This window comes from Pistacia vera, unplaced genomic scaffold (genome assembly GCF_008641045.1).
Source record: "Pistacia vera cultivar Batoury unplaced genomic scaffold, PisVer_v2 Contig717, whole genome shotgun sequence".
In the NCBI taxonomy this organism is placed as follows: Eukaryota; Viridiplantae; Streptophyta; class Magnoliopsida; order Sapindales; family Anacardiaceae; genus Pistacia; species Pistacia vera.
In genome coordinates this window covers 6,698-28,148 of record NW_022196576.1, presented here as the reverse complement: position 1 = coordinate 28,148, position 21,451 = coordinate 6,698, and the positions used below count along the sequence as shown (strand labels likewise).

Below are 21,451 nucleotides of genomic sequence, written 5' to 3'. Positions count from 1 at the left end.
TCTAAGTTCTCATTCATTCTTCTAGCACCTCTTTTATTCTGTTTGGTCATTTTTCCCTTTATACAGTTGATACAAGAATTAAAATCCGTGTAATATAGAGTCTCCAGTGCCCCATCATTTTCCAACCATTTAATTATTTCAACTGATATATGGCCCAAACGTCAGTGCCATAAATTTCCAAATTTCTCATTCAAATATAATCTTTTAGTGCCAGTATGATTAACAGAAAGTAAATTACTTTCAAATGTTGGATCTAAATTTAAGACAAACAAATCATTTAATAAAGAACCACGACCTACAATTAGATCATTTTTGCAAATATGAAAATTAGAGTAACTAAAAATAACTTCATAACCCTCATAAGTTAATTTAGATACATATATAAATTTAAAACAAACAAATCACTTAATAAAGAACCACAACCTACAATTAGGTCATTTTTTGCAAATACGAAAATTATAGTAACTAAAAATAACTTCATAACCCTCATAAGTTAATTTAGATACATAAATTAAGTTCTTTACAAAAGTAGGAACATAAAAAGTGTTCTTTAAATCCAACACATGTCCAGAATCCAACAATAATTTATAAACTCCTATGGCTTCAACTTGAGAAATTGTTTTATTTCCAGGATAAATGTATTTCTCATTTTGCCTAGGAGTTATTGTCTGTAGGAAACCCTGCAAAATGGTGGCAACGTGAATCATAAAACCATAGTCAATCCACCAGTTACCAAAATGAGTATCAAATAAATTAGATTCATAACGTACCATAGACAAAAGATTAATTGTATCTTTCTTGTCAATTCCTTTCTTCACCAGCCGTTGTTTATATTTTAGGCAATCCTTCTTCATATGTCTTTTCTTCTTACAAAAAAAAAAACATTTGGGAGGAACTTTAGTGTCAGATGACTTCATTGGCATCTTCCCTTTATAATTTTTAAAAGACTTGCCCTTAGAGTTGTTGGTTGTGAGGTGCAAACTTTCTAGGCCCTCACTTTTTAGTGTTTCCTTCTCTTGAACACACATGACCAATAATTCATTTGCTGACCATTTAGCCTTGTGTGTTGTAAGTTACCTTGAAGGTATTATACTCAGAGAGAGAGTTAATAAAGAAAGTCACAAGAAAGGATTCAGATATGTCAATTTCTAATTTCTTTGATTGTGTTGCTGAATCCCTCATACGCATGATATGATCATGCACTCCTTTTAATCTATGATGTTTCATGGAACTCAACTTTTTCCATAGGGTGTTTGTTGTTTGCTCTCCAAATTTATGAATTGGGCATCCATTGCTATAAGATAATCAGAGGCCTTAGTTCATTTAGTAATAGAACCTCTAATGCTCTTAGAAATGTTTGTCTTAATGAGCATTAGACTCAGACGGTTCGAGCATTCCCAATTCTCTAAATAAACTTTATTAGTTGGCGTACTTAATTCCGTAATTTCATTTGGTTCGTTAACACGAAGTGCCAAATCCAAATCCATACACCCCAAATCAGAAATATTCTTTCTTTCCATTCAGTATAATTCTCCGTAGTCATTAATGGAAGATGGAATTCATTATCCAACATAACTACAAAATTGAATAATAAATGTCAAGATACATTAACGTAAAATTACTTTATACTGATATCAACCTATGTTTATAATCAATTACAGACTAAGATAAATTATAATTTACTTGTGAGCAAAACTCATAAAATTCTAGTATGCTAAAGATTAGACCTGGCAAAACAAGTCGATACCTGCAAATACCCGTTTTGAAAATGGGTATGGGTAGAGGTTTTACAACCCATTTACATTAAACCCATACTCGGCCCTACCCATTTTCAAAACGGTTGGGCTGGGTACACCCGCAGGTACTTGTATTTTGCAAAAAAAAAAAATAATAATAAAATTATTTTATTTAGAAAAAAAAAGTAAAATTACAAATAGTTATAGGGTTTCAAAAAAATAATAATCAAGAAATCAACTCTCTCATCTCACTCAAAGAGCCATCGCACAGCACAACTCACACCACCACACCCCGATATCGTCGTTGGACCACACACCAGATGCACACTGGACATAGCTGTGGCTCTCTCATCAGTCATCTCTGTCACTCCCTAGCCCCTACTCCAAGCGTCATTGCTTTGATCTCTCATCTCTGTTGCTCGACTCACTCCCAACTCCAAGCGCACGACACCCAGCAGCTAGCACACGACACCTAGTGACTAGCGTACAACCACCGCACGACTCCACCGACAACTTCCACTATCTACAATGCATCAACAGCCAACAGGTGTGTTTTTTAGTTTTTGGATTAAAGGAATGAATATTGAGAAGTTATGAAATGTTGAGATTTTTGTTTGTGGTTTGAAATATTGAGAAGTTGACTTGTTGTATTGGTTGGGAGAAATGTTGAAATGTTGAGATTGAGAAGTGTTGAAATGTTTTGTTCACCATTTTCACTGCCCTGCCCACCACGCACCACCTACTTGATAAATTGTTAATTTCCTAGACCTGGAATTGCAAATGAATTTATAACAAACTCAACAACCCACCCGGGAAGATATGTATGACACGCAATCTTTTATTTTTATTTTGTTTTAGTTTTATTTTAGTTTCTATCAAGTTACAATGAAAGAGTGCGTGCAAGTCATACATATCTTCTTCTTGTTTCTCTTTCAATTTTATGTTGTTTTGAACTCAAAACGTCAACTCAATGGTGTGCAGGTTTATATCTCATTGTTTCCTTTCTCATTTGACTTGTGTTGGAATCTTAAGCCTTAAATGTATATTTGAGATGTGGGGTTATTAACAGCTGAGGAAAATATTGTTAAGTAAAAAGAACATTTTAGAGTTTTATACCAAAGCGTTCAAGAATCCACTGAAGTAGCTGGTTTGCTGTGTGGCAAAAAAATTAACTGATTAATATCCATTTAAAAAAACATAAAATTAAATATGTGAATACTGCCCATGATAATTAATTAACAGGGGAAAATTATCAAAGTCACGAGAATGCTTGTCGCCTTTTTATTTTTGATAACAAATATTAATTACCCTTCGAAAAATATTTGTAATTGTGACTATAAATTTATGCTCTCATGTTTTGATGATATTCATTAATTTCAATTTGATGATATTCATTAATTTCTAACTCATCTTTGTTTAGGTAGTCTCAACTCTAGAGCATTGACATGGAGGAGTCTTAGTCTATAGATATGGTTAATGTGAGAGAAAGCAATGATACTTCTGAGGTAATGAAACCTCCTACCCATACTAGTAGTACTGCTCCTATTCCTAGAAGTAAATGTAAAACTTTAGATGTGTTGAATTACTTTGATGAGAATGGGAATGAGAGGGCAAGCTGTTTAAGTTGCAACAAATCCTATGCATATGGTAGTGCCTCTCATGTGACTAAAAATTTGAAGCGTCATATGGGAGATTATGTTAAACGTGTCAACAAGGATGTAGGGCAATTAATGATTGATATTGGGCGTAGATTGCAAAGTACCAAGATTTTTCAAGAGACTTATTGTGAAAAAATGGCATTATCAATTATTAAACATAATTTTCCATATTCATTTGTGGAGCATGATAGAATTAGGGACATCCATTTATATTTGAATAAGGAAGTAAGCCTTATACTAGGAACACCGCTAAGGCAAATTGCTTAAAAATATACAGAAGGGAGATGGAAAAAATTAAGCTTGAATTAGAGAGGATTTCTAGTAGAATATGCTTAACTTCTGATTTATGGAGTTATTGTACGATTGATGGTATGTTTCTTTAACAGCTTATTACATAGGTGTGAATTGGGTGTTACAAAGTAGGATTCTAAACTTTTGCCATATGCCTCCTCCAAACTCAAGGGTGCTTTTGGCAGAAACATTCTTTGGTTTCTTAAAAGAATGGGGAATTGAAAGGAAGATTTTCTCTCTTACTTTGGACAATGTGAGTAATAATGATAAGATGGAAGATATTTTAGAGAGGCAACTTTGTGTGCAAAATGCATTGTTATGTAATGGTGATTTCTTCCATGTGCGATGTTTTGCACATATCTTAAATCTTATTGTTCAAGAAGGGTTAAAAATTGCTAGTGTGGCTTTGCATAAGATTTGAGAAAGTGTGAAATATATTAAAGCAAGTGAGAGTAAAATAATCAAGTTTGGAGAACCTACTGTTCAAATTGGTGTGAAAAGCTCAATGGAATTGCGATCGGATGTTCTCACTAGATGGAATTCTACTTTTTTAATGCTTGAAACTGTGTTAATATATATAGCGATATGTGTTTGTACATTTGTCTTTAGTAGATCCCAATTATAAAGATTATCCATCAAATGAAGAATGGGATGGGGGGAGAGGATATGCAAATTCTTGCAACCATGTTATGAGATTACAACTCTTTTTTCGGGTTCCAAATACCCCACAACAAACTTGTACTTTAAAAATGTGTAGGAAATCCAATTGCTATTTAATGAAGGGATGGTGAGTGAGGATGAAGTTCTCAGTAGCATGGCAAATCAAATGATCTCAAAATTTACAAAATATTGGGATTCTTATAGTGTTGCATTAACTATTGCAACTTCTTGACCCGCGTTTAAAGATTCAGTTTGTGGAGTATGCTTACAAGAAAGTTTATGACTTACCTACTACCTAAAGAAAGATGGAGGTTGTTGAGAAGAACTTGTATAAACTTTTTAAATTTTGCAAGGCACAAAGTCCCAAAGAAGTTCTCGGCGCCACCTCTTCAGATACTTTTCTTGCAAGTGGTTCTCCTCTTATTATACGTTAAGATTATATTTGTGTAAGTCACTATTTTTTTTATATTTTTTTGATAATAAAGTATTGTTTATTGTGTAATTTTAATTTTTAATACTTAACTATTTAAATGGTGCAGGATTTTGACAGTTATGAGAGTGACTTTAGTGCTATTAGGAAGTCTGAATTGGATCTTTATTTGGAAGATCAATGTTTGATTGCATCAAACATCATAATATGGATATCCTCAAACATTGAAAAAGCAATTGCGATCGTTATCCAACACTTGTCGTGATGGCCTGTGACATCATGAGTATACCAATAACATATGTTGCTTTAGAGTCTGCTTTTAGTATTGGCAACAAAGTGCTCAATAAATACCCAAGCTCACTTAAACTAGATAATGGACAATCTTTGTTATGCACTCGGACTTGGCTATATGGATATGAATTTAAAGGTAACATGTTAACCAAATATTTCATATGTTTTATTATTTTCATTAACTAATATTTATAATTGTTAATTGTAGATGATGATGAGATGGATCATGAGTTTCATGTGCCATTAACTAATGTGAGGATTGTGGAATCAAGAGACTCCACTCACACTGCCATCGGTCCATCGTGTTCGTGAAATCAACATTCAACATGAGCTAGCCAAGAATATTTTTAGTTGAAACAATGCCAAGTTATATACTTATATTTATATTATGTTTTTGTATTTGGAATATTGTGTTTGTATTTGTGTTTGTGTTTTAGTGTTTATGACTTTATGTATTTGTTTTCTATATGCTTGTTGGTTTTAAATTGATGAGAAATTGATTTGGTTGTGAACTTTTTTGGTGAATTGAATTGAATATGAAGTATTTGATCTTGTGGGTGTAACTACAAAAAATGAAAATTGTATAAATTGTGGGGGTGTAACTGCAAAACTTGAAAATTGGAGAGAGAAAATATGGGTACTTATGGGTCGACCTGTACCTGTATAGGGTAGGGTACGGGTCCAATATTTTGGACCCGTATAAAACCAGTCTGTTTTGGCCCGTACGCGTACCTACCTGACCCACCCGTTTTGCCAGGTCTACTAAAGATAACACTAAAAAATTGACTAGACATACTTTATAGTTCAAGTTTAATGAATCTTGATCAATTATACTTTATAAATTCCCTGTGGGCAAAATCTATAGTGTATAATAATCATTATACTTAACAGTAAGACTAAATTATTACACAACAAAACAATGAAAATTTATTAAATAAAGAAAAAACTCCCACTATTTTATTGTTTCACATTTTATCTTATTCCAACACTGTTCATAAATAAATAATCCCTATAAGGATAATATTTATTTAAATGCACTAGTTGCAAATTTTAATACTGACAAACACATATATATAACATTGCAATTTTAAGTATTATCATGTTTTAATACTCGACCCGGTCAAAAGACTGGGTCCCAGTTAAATCAGCTAAACCGATCCGACTGTCGGTTAGATCGATGATGTCATCACACTAATTAAATGAGATTGAATATAATTTTGACGTCCGCAACACATTACACGATCCATTCCTCCTCTCTCTCACTCTTTTTCTCTTTCTCACTCTACCGCTTTTTCTCTCTAGATTATACACGAGCAAAGTTCCATTTTAATATCATTTCAGTTTCAAGCAAATCAAATTAAGGTTTATTGTTGTTGGTGTTATTCTTCTTCAACAAGATCTAGAGCTCATAAACTATGGCAAGAAACAATCTTGGCTGTTTATTTACATCAATATCACCCAAACTCCCCTCACCATTACCTATATCTGAATCATCAATTTGTTCAAAGGTTTTGAACTCGGTGAGCCGACTCATCAACTTATCAAGTCAACAGCCTCAACAACACCAAGAGAAAAGCCCCAACAAAGAAACAAGAGACCCTCAAAGAAAACTCTGAAAGTCAACACTTTTGGTAATTTTGATTGTTTAAAGTCTATAGCTTTGACCCTTTTGGTGTTTTTCTCATTTGCTTCAATACCTATTATTTTTTGCAACTCGTTTCTGCTTCTAAATCATTGATGGAAGAATGAAGAATGAAGATTGAAGATGAATTAGCTGCTGGATTGACAATATTATTATTAAGATGAACTTACAAGTGAGATGAAGATGAACTAATGAAGATAAAGTGAATAACTGATGATGAAACGAAACGCGATTCGCGAAGAGGGAAGATTGAAGAGCCGATTGAAAGTTGTAGTGATGATTGAAGAGCTGATCGAAAGTTGTAGTAAAGATTGAAGAGCTAAGGATGCTGAAGAGTTGAAGATCGACTAAATCTGTGAGAAATGAAAGTGAAATGGGTTTGGGAATTATTATAATGCATTGACCCGGTTTTGATGAACTGATGAAGATGAAGTGAAGAACTGATGATGAAATGAAATGCGATTCGCGAAGAGGGAAGATTGAAGAACCGATTGAAAGTTGTTGGGACGATTTAAGAGCTGATCGAAAGTTGCAGTAAAGATTGAAGAGCTAAGGATGTTGAAAAGTTGAAGATCGACAAAATCTATGAGAAATGAAAGTGAAATGGGTTTGGGAATTATTGTAGCATTGACCCGGTTTTGTGCCAAAATCAGGTGGACTGGTGGTTAGCTACAGTAACCCCGGTCCAACCGCAGGCCATACCGGGTCAAATGCATATACCGGGTTTTATCCTTACTCGGCCCGACTCAGTGGCCGATTCCCGATCGAACTGGTTAAATCAGTCGAGCCAGGCCGGGCTTTAAAACATTGAGTATTATAGTGAAAACGATGTCAAATTCCACATTTCTGTGGCAGGGAGGAAATTTACTCTCTTGGAGTGAAGTGGGAATGAACAGTAATAATGTTCATCCCTAACCTTTAAACATAACCATTTTTAAAAATATCATAATGTCTTAAAACAATAAATCATCATAACTTTGCAATCCCAACTTCGATTTTAGCAAATCATATAGCGTTAGAAAACTATTTCAAAAATATCATAATATGTCCAAGTTTGCACCCCGAGGTAAAAGTAGTCCTAAACAAGGACAACCCTTCAACTATTTGAGTACCTTCATTACCACATCTAATGGGATTGCTTTGGCCTGTGCATAAATTGACTGAGAATGTGTACAACATGGCTCATATCTGGTCGTGTTGTGATGAGATAGATAAGTCGACCCACAAGTATTTGATAATGTAAGGGATCCTTTAAAGGTAGATCTATCTCTGAATGTGACATCCCATTATCATATTCTTGAGTGGTGAGCTTAGAGTTTTGTTCAACAAGAATGACACTTGGTTTACATGCTGATAACCCAGAATCTTATATGAGCTTTAAAACATATTTTCGTTGACTAAAAGATATCCCTGTTAGAGATCTGGCAATTTCAATTCCCAAGAAATATTTTGGCTCTCCTAAATCTTTTATATGGAAATACCTGTTGATGTGCTCTTTTAAAGTTCTGATTGTTTTCTCATCATTTCCAGTGATAAGTATGTCAACGACATAAATAATGAGAGAAATGAAATATTTACCTTTACGCCAAGAAAAGAGCGCATAATCATGCTTGGATTAAACAAAATATATGCCTATAAGTGCTTTAGTGAATTTAGCATTCTACTCTCGAGACACTTGTTTTAAACCTTAAAGGGATTTTTGCAAACGACATACTGTGTTCTACCCATTGTGGCGAAGTCATAGAGAAAGGTCCATATAAATCTCTTCATGACGGTCACCATGAAGAAAGACAATGTGGATGTCCATTTGATGCAAGCACCAGTCTCTAACGGATGCAGCAGAAAGGAAAGCTCGAACAGTGACATGCTTGGCCATGGGAGAAAAGGTTTCTTGGTAATCAAAACCTTCATGTTGAGTAAAACCCTTAGCAACTAGTCCAGTTTTGTTGCATTCAATAAAACCATCAACACGGTGTTTGATTTTGTACACCTATTTACAGCCAATAGGTTTTTAGTGAGGAGGGCGAGGCACTAAGTCCTAGGTATGATTATGAGTGAGAGCATTAAGTTTATCGACCATGACTTGGCGCCGAGTGAAGTGTTGCACAACATCAGAGTAACATGAAGGTTTTTTGTCAATAGATATCTGACTAATACAAATCTTACAGGCAACAGAGAGGTGATCAAAACTCGTGTAATTTGAGGTTGGATAAGGAGTACTCGAGGAGGCTAAGATGGTTGGGCAAATATAATTAGTTGTCCAATTAAGTGGTCAAGTGACCCAAGAAGACTACTGTTGGGGAACCGGCTTTGGAGATAAAATAAGAGAGCTTGGAGGAGATACAGGTGATATGTCACCAGAAGCAGAAGATTCTGCTAAAGGTGATTCAAGATGAGGATCAGCAGTGATCAGAAGATCATAACTGTTGGTGGTGTACTAGTGTCAATAGCAGGGAGTATAATGAAATAAGGTGTTGGTGGAGATGTTGAGCAATCGTCATCCAGCAATGTTGGCAAAGGCTGAGAAAAGGAAATTGAGTGTTCACCAATTTCTTTAAATGGAAAGATGTTCTCATGAAATACAACATCTTGAGGAAAAAAAAAACTTCTTTGCAGTCAAATCATACAAACGATAACCTTTCTGGCACATAGGGTAACCCATGAAGATGCATTGAGTGGCTTGGGGACCAAATTTATCATGTGACCCAACAATAGTAGAGTAACAAAGGCAGCCAAAGACACGAAGATGGCTGATATCAGGTTGTTTCCCAAATAGCATGTCATAAGGAGTCTTGCCACTGAGCACTTGGGTTGGCATGCAATTGATCAAGTAAGTAGCTATGACCACACATTCACCCCAAAAACCTGTAGTGATATTGGCTTGTGTTCAAGGGTGTGGGCTACTTCTAATAGGTAACGATGTTTTCTTTCAACTACCTATTCTATTGAGGAGTATATGTACAAGAACTCTCATGTAGAATTCCAAGTAACAAATAAAGAGGAACAGTGTGAATTAAAGAAATCCTAAGCATTATCAGTTCGAACATGTTCAACTGATGTGTGAAATTGAGTCTTGACCATAGAGAGGAGATTGAGTATATGTACAGGAACTCTCATGGAGAATTCCAAGCGAAATTAATAAGGAGGAACAATGGGAATTAAAAATATCTCGAGCATTATCAGTTTGGACAGGTTGAATTGATGTGTGAAATTAAGTCATGACCATGGAAAGGAAATACCTTATATGGGTAAGTGTTTGGGCTTTGGATTACATGAGAAAGACCCATGTCCCACGAGAGTAATCAGTGACAGTGGTAAGGAAAAATCTAGACCTGTCAAGATGAATTAAGGCAAATGGATGTGTACTAACAGATGTGCTAGTTGAAAAAGTGGTATGGGATTGTTTTGCAAGGGGGCAAATTGGATGTTGAGGCTGAGGAGTAGAAGCGCTAAGGCCCAATCTCTAATGAAAAAGAAAGGAATTTTTACTAATATTTGTATTACAATGGGAGTTTTTATTAATATATGTAATACAAAAGGGTGATCTTTGAAAATCTTCATCAGTGTTGGTCTAATAGTACAGACCATGATGGACCTTACCCAAGCCCATCAGTTTCTCAGTTGAAAGGTCTTCAGATTCACACATAGTAGGAATGAATTTTAAAAGAAAATTGTTGTCTGTGCAAATTTTTGACACAAAAATAAGATTAAACGGGAAATCGAGGACAAAAAGGAAATTCCTAAGTACTAAGTATTTTGTGAGTTGGACGGTTCCTATGTGAGTGGCTGGTGCAATGTTTCCATTTGGCATACGAACGAAGGTAAATGATTTAGTGGATGGGTAACTATGGGAAAAATATTTTGGATTGCAAATATTGTTGTCACTGGCCCTTGAATTAATAATCCAGATATCATTTTTAAAAGAATTTAGAGAGAAAGATGTACCTACATAGGATGTCGTATTTGTCTAAGGAAACCAAGTCAACATCTGAACTAACAAATTGTATTGTTCTATGTTGATCAGGGGTGTTGAAATTTCATTCTCGGTGGTGGCGAATTGATAAACCGAAGGATTTTTTTCTTTGTTTGTCATATTGGGACGCCCATATAATTACCAGCAGGTGTCTAGGGTATGATTTCTCCATTTGAAGTAGTCACAAAATAATTTCCCTTTACCATTTTTTGACCCTAGACCTATTTGACTAGAGGCGTGACATGGCGTCATAGGAGCTGGTGGATTATTGCAAGAGAGAGATGTCCTTTTGGCCGCCAAATTACTTATACACATTGTGTTATTCATGGCCCCATATAAAAGAAACTCTTTTTGTGTGTTGATATTCTTGTCAAATTGATCCATTCTAAAAGATGAGTTCAATTTAAAAACCTAACTCTTACACCCGAGTGCCAATGTGATTTTGTAGGAACTCAGCAAAACTTAAGGCTAGAGTGGGTGGAACAACTCAATAACCCATGATAGTAGTAAGTGCTGAAAATGATTTAATATGCACCAAGAAAATTCTCAGGAAAAACTAAAGAGGTCACAAACGATCCCACTTAAAACCCAATCTCCTTAGACTTTTATCACATTTTTGACAGAATTTTCCAAGACATGCATATAACCATATAACTAGCTGTTAACTAACCTAATCTTAGGCTAGAGTAGGTTGGTAGAGCTTGGAGACTAGAGAAAGTTTGGTAAGAAAGAGTGCTCTAATACCATGTTAGAGTTTGAATGGAAAGGCAAGAGATACGTAAACTGTTACACGAGTATGCCAAAGAAGAGAATGAGAACATAATTGTTTCTGTATATTTTGTTGTGTGTTGTATACATTTATAGACTCATATTTATACAAAAAATTGTAGACAAAAAAAGGAATCACAATAATGTAATTACAGCCAATCAGGGAGCTTATTGATTTAGTGATTTTGGGTGATTGGCACAATCTTAGCAATTAGGTGTAATCTTAGTGATTAGGTGTAATCTTAGTGATTAGCCACAACCATGGCATTCATATTTCGTCATTATCATATTAACAAATGTGAAACATGCGATAAATCGGCATGTAAATACTCAAAACCTGTAATATACTGTCTAGCTAGTAATTCTTTAAGAAATTCATGACAAAATCCACTAAATAACTTTTATAAACATATATAAATAGGGGTATATAATGTAAAATCTGAAAATTCTAATTTTAATTCATATAAATATATAGACAAAATAACTGATATACTTTAATAGGTACAAGGTTATCTTGAACAGTGTCGTCAAACTCCTCTGCTTCTTGATGTCCCACCCGATCGTAAATCATCTAGTACCTGCAAAATAGTAAAATAACGGAGTGAGTGCTAATTGCTCAGTAAGTAAACCAAACTGCACTACTGTTTTCCTCCGTTACTCATGTTTTGATTTTTTTCCTTTTCTCACTTTAATTTTTGTTAATATTCGTCATTCTTTTCTGATATTCTGCATTCTCTTCTGATATTCTGATTTGCTACTTATCAACGTGCAAAGACAGTGAATAAAGTTGTACATTGTCAAGCACATAAGAAATGCTAAATCATGCAATTAGCATAACACATATGCAGAATAATCACCTTTCCTGAGAAAAGAACTTTCTTTTCTTTTATGTTTTCTGTCTCTTATGTTGTATCTCTTTCTTTACTTTTATGTTTCTCATTCTTTTCTTTTCTATTCTGGTTTGCTGATCAGACTAGGTTGAGGCATAGATTTGGAACCCTGGCCGTGTGAGTGTATATTGGGTACAGTCCTCATCTACATGCACTGCTGATGGACTGTACTAATGTTGTTTCTCTCTGCTGAGGCCGGTCACTGATGGCGGCGTGCATGTAGGTATTCTCTGCTGGGTACAGTCCTCATCCACATACACTGCTGACGGACTGTATAAATACTGTATCTCTCTACTGAGGCCGCTCACTGATGGCGACATGCATGTGGGCATCTTTGTCACTCATGGGTTCCCCATCGCAACAACCTTATAACATAACATGTTGTAGAAAGAGAATAGAAAGAGATATTATACACATTTCAACATGAATTTCCAAGTTATAGAAATTCTACACTTGCATTCTTTAATTAATGAGAAAAATACATATTTGCATGTTAGCTTAAAAGAAAACTACAAACCATTTTCTTTTCTTTCTTTTTCTCATTCTTTGCTAACATATTCTTGAATATTCTCATTTACCAAATCAAGGCTAATACATAGATCATATGCACAATATATGCATGATCAAGCCCATTCTTTGATGTTCTTTCCAAGTTCACATACACAAACTTGAAAATTCATTATGGCATAATGGTATGTCATAACATATTCTACCATTTTTATCAACAATGCCATATCAAGGGAACACTTTAACATACTATTCTTTTCTAACACTTTCATGTGCTATTCAAGAAGTAGTAAAGGTTCAAGTAACTAGAACCAAGCACTAAGGGCCATTTCTTTCATGGAACTAACATGACCAAGTGATATTCTAAATTTTGGCATAACAATATGCACTCTTGAATACTAACATTTACACTTGGTTAAGCCCAACATAATCTTTCTACTTCAATTATTGCCTTTCTCTAACCCTTTCTTCAATAGGGTTTAGCCAACTCATGCATGCATTTTCTCTTTGGATTTTCATCAAACACTTCATATGCAGATGCAACTACCATGTTGGCTACACTTCCACATCTCTCTAAATCCACCAAAATTTGAGCAAAAACTCACTAATTATAGCCATAAACCTGGCCGATTCCAACAAATCTCAACACTTCAAAATTTCAACACTAATTCTTCCATAACTTCACCAAATCATCACATACTCAGACACTACTTCTCATGGCTGGAAATTACACATCATTCAACATCAAAAACAGCCAACAATTCTCACATACAATCACTTAAAAACATGCACAAATCATTCTACACAAGTCTTGCTCAAATCAAGGCTAAATTTAGGTTTACTTACCTTAAATGTGTGATATCACCTTCTTTTGCTAAACGTCTCTTCCTCTTGGACCTAGATCATATAAAAAACCATAAGAATTTAAAACTTTAAAGTTTAATCACACTCCTTGTGCTAGAATCTTACCTTTGGATGCTTTAGGATTGAAAATCTATAAAAATACAAGCCAAATCCTATGATTTCCCTTTGAAATTTAGTGAAGAAATTTGAAAGAAAATTGGGTGAGGGTGGCGTGAACAGGGGCTGAATATATGTTAGGGTTTCTTCTAATGAAACCTTATATCTAATATTATATGCATGTATTCCCATTTTGCCCTTGCACTTTCTATGAAATTCCATCTATATCCCTTAGTCAATTACTAAAATACCCTCATTTTTATTATCTTCTTCACATTATTTTGCTTCCTTTCACTTCCCACTTTTTCATCTAATTAGGAGTGAAAATACCATTTTACCTCTAATGAAGTTTTAAGGAATTTTCTTCACATTTATCTAAGGTAACTTCAAAGAAATCCAACTAAGGGTACTAGGGTATAAATAAAAGTACGTACCTTGATGTGGGTGTTACAATTCTCCCCCCTTAAAAGAATTTTGTTCGCGAAATTCAAGTGAACAACTCATGATAGCGGTTGCATACATCTTGCTCTACTTCCCATGTAGCTTCTTTTACTGTATGATTCCTCCATAGAACTTTTACTAATGGGATACTCTTATTTCGGAGCTCTTTAGTTTTTCTGTCCAATATCTGAATTGACCGCTCCTCATAAACAAGATTCTCCTCTAATTTCACTTCGTCTGCTTTCAATATATGGGAGGGATCGCTGACATACCTTCGAAGCATTGATACATGGAAAACATTTTGCACTCTATCCATATTTGGTGGTAGCGCTAACTGGGATGCTACTTTTCCTACTCGTTGCAATACTTCAAAGGGGCCAATGTATCTAGGGGCAAGTTTTCATTTACCACCAAACCGCATTACCCGCCTGTAGAGGGAAATCTTAATAAACACTTTATCACCCACTTCAAATTCTACATCCTTTCTCTTTAAATCCGCATAGATCTTTTGTCTATCTTAAGCTTGCTTCATTCTATTTCTGATCAACTTAATGTCGTCTATCATTTTTTGAGTTATCTCCTATCCAAGAGCTACATTCAAAGCATCTTTCTCTCATAATTCATCCCAGTGCAGTGGGGATCTACATCGTCTACCATATAGAGCTTCATAAGAAGCCATCTTAATCGTAGACTGATAACTGTTATTATAAGCAAACTCTATCAATGGTAGCATCTCATGCCAGGTCACTTGCTCTACAACTCTTACTTGATGATAACCCGACCTCTTATCAATCTTTGAAAACACTGCTGCTCCTTTACGTTGATCAAATAAATCATCTATGCGAGGTAACAAGTATTTATTCTTCACTGTCATTTTATTCAACTCTCTGTAATCTATGCTCATCCGTAGCAACCCATCTTTCTTCTTCACAAATAGAATCGGAACACCCAAGGGAGAATGGCTGGGTCGAATAAAACCCTTGTCTAGGAGTTCTTGGAGCTACTTCTTCAATTCTTGGAGCTTGGCTGGGGCCATACAATAAGGGGCTTTAGAAATTGGTGCTATCCCTTGTGCCAAGTCAAGAATTTAAAACTTTAAAGTTTAATCACACTCCTTGTGCTAGAATCTTACTTTTGGATGCTTTAGGATTGAAAATCTATAAAAATCCAAGTCAAATCCTATGATTTCCCTTTAAAATTTAGTGAAGAAATTTGAGAGAAAATGGGGTGAGGGTGGCTTGTACAAGGGCTGAATATATGTTAGGGTTTCTTCTAATGAAACCTTATATCTAATATTATATGCATGTATTCCCATTTTTCCCTAGAACTTTCTATGAAATTTCATCTATATCCCTTAGTCAATTACCAAAATACCCTCATTTTTATTACCTTCTTCGCATTATTTTGCTTCCTTTCACTTTCCACTTTTTCATCGAATTAGGAGTGAAAATACCATTTCACCCCTAATGAAGTTTTAAGGAATTTTCTTCACATTTGTCTAAGGTAACTTCAAAGAAATCCAACTAAGGGTATTAGGGCATAAATAAAAGTAAGTACCTTGATGTAGTTGTTACAAAACCTGCTCTGATACCAAACATAATAAACTTAAAACTTAAATTACATATTATCATCTATTATTCTGTAAAATGCAGAATAATCATTTACATACCTCTGTTCGAACCTGGTGTAATACCTTCCATTGGTGTTCAACTTCTATGGTTTGATATCGACTCATTCACTTAAAAGACTAAATTCACTTCTAGGATTTCTGGGTGTTTTTCTCAAACTATAACCTTTCTTTATCAAATTGAGGAAACCAACCCCTATTTATAATCGCACCCAAGACCCCAAGTGGTTACTATGTTGTTTTTTGAGGTGGTTACCTCAAGTTACACCTACTTCCATCATTTAAAGGAAATGGATGTTAATGCCAATAATTAAGTGGCAGTTGATGGGCCACTTACACCACCATCATGGTAGCTTTTTACATGTACAACCTCTTCTTTAAATCGACTAAGATAACTTTTGAAACTTTATCTTTTCCTACTAAGTTGATAGTAGGTGTGTAGGTGGTTTTCTATGCTTCCTTGCCACCAAAAATTGTGCGATAGAAACAAAGGATGCGATGGAGTTTGGCTTGCATTGGCGGTACCATTGTTATGTTGCATTGGTTAGTATTAGCGAGAAGGTCTTGCATATCAGCTCTTCTCCCACACCTTGAAGCTCCATCTAGGACCTAAATGATTCTAGGTGATCCATGGGATCCTTTTTCCATCGTAAAGATTGATGGGCAACATTCCAAATTTTGGTGGGATAGGCATTTGCATTATCTCCTTGACAAAAGGTGGTTGAGCTTCTTTAGTTGGCTCCTTTTTAGAATCTTTTTTTATGGTTGACCTTTATAACTTGTCAACCTTTTGCCTTAAGTCATCCATCTCTACCTCTTACGACCTACTGGGTAATATTAGATAACTAAGGTAATATTTTTTAAATTGAGCAAATGACGATGTTTGATTATTAAGTAAAATAAGATTACCGTAAACAAATTTTACAAACAATAATTTTGGAGGGTAAATTGGGGGGAGGGGGGAGGAGTCAGAATACCTATGGGGAGGGTGTTACTAAAACTTTCCCCCCATTGAAACCTTTTGTTTCCAATTATGCCCCTAAATAGTATAGCATTTGGATAAAATTATCCTTTGCTTTATTAATAATTGCAAAACACCCCTGGATTTTAAAAAATTACCCAAGGGTAGTGGCCGGATCTAGCCACCACTGCCAGCTGTAGGCTGCCTGCCACCACTGCTCGCGGTCACTAGATGGCATTGGAATGGCGCATGACCAGATCTGGCCGTTTCCGAAAACGACCTCACTAGCGCACGACCAACCATATCCAGCCATTTGTGCACCGTTATGGTCACTTCCAGTTGCGGCCGGCAGTGGTGGTTGGCAGCCAACAGTGGCTTAAGATAGGGGTGATTTTGTTACAAAATAAAGTTTTATATGGCTAGGGTGTTTTAGCAAAATTTCAAATATAGGCGGGGTTGAGAAATGATTCAAAAAATGATAATAAAAAAATATTATATTAATATTTAAAATGGAGGGCAATTTAGTAATCTATATAACATACCCACCAATTTATCCCCCCAACCAAACATATCAATATAATATACAAACTAATTTACCAAACACATTTCCTAAACATTCCCAGTAATCTTTAAGGTGGTCTATATTTCCGTTAATATAACATGCCCCTATAATAAAACATTATATGATTCAAATGCAAAGTTTTTCCTCCAAGTGGAAAGTTCACTAGTGCTTTCAGCCTTAGTCTTAATTGTCCTTTGTTGTGCTAGTTGGCGAACCTATAAGAATGAGACTTCTTGGCAATTGAAGTAGTCTTGCCATCATGTGTAGTGTACCTAGAGGTTACCGCTGCTTTCATTTTTCCTTTTCCTTTTGGGACCTCACACGTGAAGTGTTGCCATGCTGATTCCTAGTTTCTTGTGCTCAAGAGTTGGTCGTGAAACTATTCCTTCATCCACTATGGTTAACCATTGGTTGGTGGATTTCCCACTAGGATTCATTTCCATCTACTAGGGAAACTAATAGGGTTGTGTAATGCACCTGATAAAGTGGGCTTGGGTATAACTCACTCCTAAAAGCTAGCTCAAGGAAAGAGGGAGTCCAACCACTTATATATACCAAAACAGCCCATTATTGGGGCGATGTAGGGCAAATTCAACTTCTAACAGCACCTATTGCGAATTGAGAGTCCCTTCATTTAGGGCCAAATGTTTGAGCCAAAAATATAATTGCCCAATGATTCTTTGTTGACCCTCTAATTGCAAATGGTACAAAGGATTCATTGCAAATAAAATATACAGAGTAAAAAAACAAGAAAACTCTATAAGAGACTTAATTGCCTGGTAATATAGGTAATTGAACTTGTCTTTCTCCCTTGAATTCCACTTCCTTATATAGAGGTGCTTGATCATAGGTGGTTACCTTGATCCTCACCTATGAAGTCATAGTCATGGGGCATGTTAATATGTGACCTCTTTTTCCCCCCAACTTCCCTGGGAATAGGGAAGTGGGTTGTATGTCTATGATCATGGGGCCTTGGGCCTTAATTCCTCAGCCTATTTTGGGCTTTCTCTCAGGGCTCTTTATTGGCAAATTTTGGGCGTTGAACCCTTAATTCTTGAACCCAACAGTTTAATTTAATAGTATTAACCTATTTTTCAAATGTGAACCAGTAGAAACTATTAGGCTCTGTTTGGTTCACTTTTTTACAGTTTTTTGAAAAAAGTTAAAAAAAGTTGAATTGGGCTGGTATTACTATGTAGGATTTGGAAATTAATAAAAATACCCCTATGTTTGTTTATTTACTAAACACCCCTATAATAAAACTTTGAAAGTTAACAAAAACACCCCCAACCCACCCATTGAATAATCACAGCCGGCCACCACCACCGGAGGGTGGCCGGAGCCGTCGTATCGGTGCATGACCAGCTGGATCTTGCCGATCGTGCGCCGATATGGCCTTTGCCAGCCAGATCTGGCCATAGATCTAGCCTTTGCCGCATTTGCTCGTCAACAACGGCCAAAGATACGGCCGTTGTTGATGGTCAACGACGACCATATATTGGCCATCGTTGACGTCTAGTTACGGCCAAAGATCTGGCCATCAACGGCCAGATCTTTGGCCTTAGATCTGGCCTTTTTCGGCCAGATCCACCATGGATCTGGTCGGAAAAGGATAGATCGGCACACTACCAGCCAGATTCAGTCGGTAGTGCGCCATTATATCAGATTTCGGCCAACTTCCGGCAGTGGTGGCCGAAATCTGGTATAATGTGGGTTTAGGGGTGTTTTTGCAATTTTGAAAAAAATATTTAGGGGTATTTAATTAAATTAACAAATTTAGAGGGTTTAAAAAAAGTTGAATAATATTGGATAATATTGTGAGTTTTTAGGCATTTTACTGTTTAACTTTTTTTAGAATACTAATAATAGTATTCCCAAAAACCAACCAAACGGAGCCTTAGTAAGTTTAAATCGATCACGTACAGAAAATTAATTGATCTTATGTAATATGTCGTTTTCTTTATTTTAATTGTTTTTTAAATGATTAATTAGAGAGTTTTTTTTTCTGAAAATTGTCATAAATATTTTATAATTATATCAAGCACCTCCTATAAACATTTACGAAGTTAATTTGTAAGAAATCTCTTGGGCAGCGAAGGTGACCGTAATTTCAAATAAAATTAAAAAACCTAAAATAAATTATTAATATTAGTATATACAATTTAATAAACAATCTTGATACGAGTGTACTAATTCACGTGATGCATTAAATTAGAAGATTATAAGTTTCTTTTTTCATGACATTAATGAAGAACAGGGAAACTATTTTTTTCTTTTCTTTCAAAGTTAAGTTTCTATCAAGGAATGGGCGATACAACAAGAATTTTAGGTGGAGTAATTTAGCTTGATTATTATAATAATCTCTGTCTTCTAGTCCACGACTGAGATTCATTAATCAAATCCATTCATAAGTCAAAAAAAAAAAATATCTTATAATAACCATTGACCAATAACATTCGCATTTGTGACAAATTAATACAATAACATTATGGAAGTAGTGCAAATAATTATAGAATAAGAGGTTAGGTTATGTCCAAGTGCAAAGTAACCACCATATCATCCAAGGCAAAATAACAGTTCGTCCCTAGAGTTTAGCTTAAAATTTTAGTCCTGTAAAATTCTTTAATAACAATTCAGTTCCTGTTAGAGTGTTAGTGTTAGTAACGTTTTAGGGCATCTCCAACCCACGCCAAATGGCGCAAAAAACACCAAATTGGCGTGTGTACTCCACCCACGCCAAACATTGCGCCAAAATGCGCAGCACTGTAGCACAAATAAAAAATATATTTTTTTGTTTTTTTTTTTAATTTTGTTAAGTTAACTTGAATATTAAATTTACACCAAAAATCACACCAAATTTGAGTATTATATTTAATTTAATTTGATTATTATTTATAATAATGATATAATTTAAAAATGATGAAAAATTAAAAATAGAACTTTATTCAATGCAAATATTAAACTACATAACTCAAAATAAAATTAACACTAATTTAAAAACACTAAAATTAAAAGAACATACTAAACTACAGAGGCTCACCATGCTCTTCGAAATGAATTAATTGTCATTTGTGGAAAGAACATACTAATTTGAAAAATTAAATTACTATCAATATGGAATTTTACCTTTTGTGTTGTTGTTGTTTTTTTTTTTTTTTTTTTTTTTTGTATCATTTTATATTAGATGTAATGTTTTTCTATATGTTTTGATATATTAAATGTAATGTTTATTTGATTAAATAAATGCTTAATTCTATTAAATTAGTATAATTTTCAAAATAATTATTATTTAATAAAAATATCATTTCTAATATTTAATTAATATATACAAAAATAATGAGTGAAATAGATTAATTGTTGATTATTACAATAAAAGAAAAAAAGAATATTCTAAAGAATATTCTAAGGAATATTCTTTTTGGTGCAATATTTGGTGTTGTGGGTTGGAGATGGAATAGTGTTTTGCACCAATTTGGTGCAATTTTGCACCAAATTGGTGCAATGGGTTGGAGATGGTCTTAGTCTCGATCATTAGCAAACCTTAGGACTAAATTGTTACTTAAAAGGATCAAACGTCACTATAGTGTTAACCAAACTCCAAGGACAAAATTGTTATCATCCCTAAGCTAGGGGGTTAATTGGGACTGTTCGATCACAATGTGTGCGTTTTGTTTTCATTTCTCCGCATTGGGAATTGCAAAATACACATTCCGTTAAAATTTTGGCCGAATTTTGTAAGAGAAATGGGAGAAAATGGAAGTTGAGAGTAGGGATGGGTTCGTCAAGGACCCGCCTTACCCTGGCCCGTTTGGGCTAGGGATTCTCCGAAACAATCGGGGAACAGGCTGGGGACGGGGGTAGGCCTGGCCCTACTATAAGAAGTAATTTATAACTTTATGTTCTCATTTTAATTAGATGCCACTACAATAGGCTTAACATAATAGCCCTACTTAGAAATTTTAGTCAAGTATAAATCTGGTTAATCTTATATTAATTTGAATAGTTTAAAATCAATCAATAAAGCAAACTAAACAAATTAATTAGAAGAAGGAAA

General features: G+C 34.9%; 1 long non-coding RNA gene across 1 annotated transcript; it reads left to right on the top strand.

Annotated features, from left to right (window-relative positions):
- Positions 1-1,947: 1,947 nt before the first annotated feature.
- Positions 1,948-5,450, top strand: LOC116114651. Its single transcript, XR_004125585.1, has 4 exons — positions 1,948-2,283; positions 3,157-4,791; positions 4,885-5,202; positions 5,275-5,450. It is a non-coding gene; the product is annotated as an uncharacterized LOC116114651 (long non-coding RNA).
- Positions 5,451-21,451: the final 16,001 nt, after the last annotated feature.